General features: G+C 44.6%; 1 pseudogene; it reads left to right on the top strand.

Annotated features, from left to right (window-relative positions):
• Window positions 1–1119: 1119 nt before the first annotated feature.
• Window positions 1120–3140, top strand: LOC139012822 (microtubule-associated protein RP/EB family member 1 pseudogene; annotated as a pseudogene).
• Window positions 3141–4437: the final 1297 nt, after the last annotated feature.

Below are 4437 nucleotides of genomic sequence, written 5' to 3'. Positions count from 1 at the left end.
GGGACCCCCACCCTGAAGGGGCTGTGGCCAGCCTGAAAACAGCCATTAGCCCCTCACCCAGGCTGGCCAGGCATCCCAGCAGGACCCCCACCCTGATCTGGAACACCCTTCAGGGAAAACCAGCTGGCCCCTACCCGTGCACCAGGCCTCAATTCTATATAATAAAAGAGTAATATGCAAATTGGCCCTAACAGCAGAACAACTGGGAATGACTGGTCACTATGACACACACTGACCACCAGGGGGCAGATGCTCAATGCAGGAGCTGACCCCTGGTGGTCAGTGTGCTCCCACAGGGGGAGCTCTGCTCAGCCACAAGCCAGGCTGATGGCTGCCAGTACAGCGGTGGTGGTGGGAGCCTCTCCTGCCTCCTCAGCAGAGCTAAGGATGTCTGACTGCAGTTTAGGTCTGCTCCCTGCTGGCAAGTGGACATCCCCCGAGGGCTGCCGGGCTGCCAGAGGGATGTCTGACTGCCATCTTAGGCCCAATCCCCCAGGGAGCAGGCCAAAGCCAGCAGGTGGTCATCCCCCAAGGGGTCCCAGACTACAAGAGCATACAGGCCGGGCTGAGGGACCCCCCTGAATGCACAAATTTTTGTGCACCAGGCCTCTAGTTCATTATATAAATAAAAGAAAATGTTAGCAGAAAATATGTATTTAGATTTAATTCAGTTAGAAATACAGGTATATGATTAATTTTTCTAAAATAAAAACAGAAGACAATGAATCTCACAAGATTAAAGTCACTAAAGGTTACTTCCTTATTAAAATTAACATGAATTAACCTTTGCGGTCTGGTCATGTCCTAAGTTAGCAACCTAATTTCTGATGATTTTACACATAGGCCCTCATTTTCAGAACATTCTTTTTCTCATATGTTGATCTTAATATCTTCGCACATAGTATTTCATCTCTCTAAGTTTTATGCTACTTGTTTGCATTTTCTATTCTTAGTTAACTTTTTGATTTCAGATAAAAAATCCAGTTTGAATTAATTTTCCTATTTCACCTTCCCCTGCTCCTGAACCAGAATTCTTAACCTTTGTATATATCTTTATTAGCATGTAAAACATTGTATTTGATTAATTTGTTTGCAAGAATCTCTAAATTTTAAGGCACTATGGACAATTATTTACTTAATACTCTGGTAAATACCAAAGTGTTTATTAGTTGGTACACAATTAATATTTAGTATGTAAATGACAGTACATTGTTATAAGTTTCCTCTCTTGAGCCGCAACCAGCATGGCTAGAGAGCGGATGAGTCCTGAGTAGGGGCAGCTGGGGATTGAGAAAAGGAAAAAAAGAGACAGACACAAAGACTTTAAGTAAAGTTGGGACCAGGTGGGATGCTCCCCTCAGATGGAGAGACAGTGACCCAGAGCTAGTGCAGCGAGTTTATTATATACAGTGTGATACCAGGAAGTTTTACTAGAGTTTAAGACAAAGGAAATTATGTGAAATCATGGTTAAAGATCAAGCTGCAATTCTTCATTCTTGTGGCTTCTTTGTGATTGTCACTCCTAGCTGAGCCTGGATAATTGCTGAAATCAGATAATGAAACCCACCCCCTGGCGCCTGAGCTAAAGGTCAGGTTGAGAACATACTTGCCTCTGGCAAGATATGTTTCCAGGATGTGGCTCTGCCGATGCCACTGGACTCAGCCAACAATCAGCTCATGTGCCTTCCCAGGCACTCTCTACACAATGTAAACTGTGAAGTGCTATACATACAATTGCTATAATGCATTCAGAAAAGAAAGGAGGGTGACTCTGATGGCCAAGGGTAGATAAGAGATGGGAAGCAGTTGCTTACTAGTGTATATGGAGAGCTATACTGAAGCTGAACTAAAGGAAATTTTCTTTCCAGTGACACTTAAAAGTACATAGGAAGTAGATAGTGCCCACTGATTCAGTCTCTTAAGATAGCTAATGAAAAAGTTTATTGAAGTTGATTGACTTTTAGATAATCTACACTAAAGCTTTCCCCACTATTTCAGATTCTCAACACTAGATAGATCTACTGACCCTTCCTTCCTCTTGAAAAGGACTGTCATGCCTGGTCGGTGTGGCTCAGTTGGTTGTGTCATCCATCCCATGCACCAAAAGCTGTTGGTGTAAGGGCACATGCCTGGGTTTCAGGCTTGACCCCAGTACAAGGCATGCAGGAGTCAGGTGATCAATGTTTCTCTCCCTTCCTCTCTATCTAAAAATCAATTTAAAAATCATAAAAAAATTAGGACAGAACCGAAGCCAGGCGCGGCAGTGGACGTGGTTCCTCCGCGAGCCGAAGATGGCAGTTGAATGTATATTCAACGTCAGTCACCAGTGATAACCTAAGTCGACATGACATGCCGGCCTGGATCAATGAGTCCCTGCAGTTGAATCTGACAAAGGTCGAACAGTTGTGCTCAGGGGCTGCCTATTGTCAGTCTATGGACATGCTGTTCCCTTGGCTCCATTGCCTTGAAGAAAGTGAAATTTCAAGCTAAGCTAGAACATGAATACATCCAGAACTTCAAAATTCTACAAGCAGGTTTTAAGAGGATGGGTGTTGACAAAATAATTCCTGTGGACAGATTAGTAAAAGGAAAGTTTCAGGACGATTTTGAATTTGTTCAGTGGTTCAAGAAGTATTTTGATGCAAACTATGATGGAAAAGACTATGACCCTGTAGCTGCCAGACAAGGTCAAGAAACTGCAGTGGCTCCCTCCCTTGCTGCTCCAGCTATGAACAAACCAAAGAAACCTCTCAGCTCTAGCAGTGCAGCTCCAGAGGCCCATGGCGACACACAGAACTACTGCAACCCCTCAGGCTGGCCCCGGTGTGGTGCGAAAGAATCCTGGCTTGGGCAATGGGGACCACGAAGCAGCTGAGCTGACGCAGCAGGTCAACGTATTGAAACTTACCCTCGAACACTTGGAGAAAGAAAGAGATTTCTACTTTGGAAAGCTAAGGAACATTGAATTGATTTGCCAGGAGAACGAAGGGGGAAACAACCCTGTATTGCAGAGGACTGTGGACATTCTCTATGCCACAGATGAAGGCTTTGTGATACCCGATGAAGGGGGCCCACAGGAGGAACAGGAAGAGTATTAACAGCTTGGACCAGCAGAGCAACATCCGAATTCTTCACCCCAAATCATGTGCTTAACTGTAAAGTACTCCCTTTTATTATTTTTAGAGGACTCACTGGTTTCTTTGCATAAGCAAAGAGTACCTCTTCTTAAAGTGCACTTTGCAGACGTTTCACTCTTTTTTCAATAAGTTTGAGTTAGGAGCTTTTACCTTGTAGCAGAGCAGTATTAACATCTAGTTGGTTCACTTAGGGAACAAAGAGGCTGACCATGGGCTCACCATATGGGTGCTGGTAACACTGATGGCTGGAGAAGGTGTTTTTATTGTTATGCCCAGATTTCAGGATCCCCAAGAAACCAACAGGGAGCCAGCAGTCCGATGCAAAAGCATAAGAGTCTGTATTTCAAGCTAGCTTGAGCTCCCCGTCCACCAGACTCACCAACACATCGGCTAGCCAAGTGGCCAAGAGACAGAACCCCGCCTAGAGATGGGTTTTAAAGGGGGGGTTGGAGTAAGGGGAGGAGAAAGGACTGTGCTCTGCCGATTGGCCAGGCGCAAGTCGATGTCTTGTTCCTGGGTGTGGCTAGCAGAGTCTTAGACTTCGGGGAAGAAGCTCCTTGCCAAGCACGTGGCCAAGGTAACATGGAGGATGTAGCCCTTACCCAGGGGCAAGATGGAGGGCCTAGCCCTCGCCCTTTCATTTATGTGATACGCTGAGGTGGATACCTCAGTAGTGAAATGTAAAGTCTGAATTTAATTTTAAGCCAATGTGAAATCTTGGCAGAGAACGTTTTAATAAATGAATGCCTAAAGAGTATTTGAATTACATTTGCATATTTCAAAATATAAAATGTAACCTGATGGGAGAGTTTGTGTGTTGCCCTTGTGTCTGGGAAGGAAGGGCCAGAACTTGGAACCTTCAGAACTTGCTGCTCACAGGCCTTGCAGAGCTGCTTGAATCTTCATAGGCCTAACCTTGGCCCAGAAGGAACTTTTAAAAGTTGCTCTCTAAAGCCATTTGGTGTCCTTGACCAACTGCATCTCTGCAAGAGGCGTTGTTGGCTGAATGAATATAGGGTATGTTTCAGCCCTGAGATATCTGAGTTGAATAACTTGATATTCATTGAGCATTTCTCTGATGATTTTTCCAGTTACCCCTGACATTTCTGTGTATTGTGTCTTTGGGAAATGAGGTGTGTTCAGTTTTAAAATCTAACAACTACTTTTGGGGACTTGCCCACATCTCTGGGATTTGAATGGGGGTTTGTGTTCCATGTTGCTGTCTTTTAAGTTTACATTTAACATGTTTTCTGCATCCCTTGCCCACTGGGCACTCCTGTTTGGCTCCTTAAAGTTTGCT

The sequence above is a fragment of the Myotis yumanensis genome, unplaced genomic scaffold (assembly GCF_028538775.1).
Source record: "Myotis yumanensis isolate MYYU_CA2020_CCGP unplaced genomic scaffold, mMyoYum1.0.hap1 SCAF_6, whole genome shotgun sequence".
NCBI classification, from domain to species: Eukaryota; Metazoa; Chordata; class Mammalia; order Chiroptera; family Vespertilionidae; genus Myotis; species Myotis yumanensis.
Note: the sequence above shows the minus strand (reverse complement) of the source record. Positions and strands in the feature narration are given on the sequence as shown.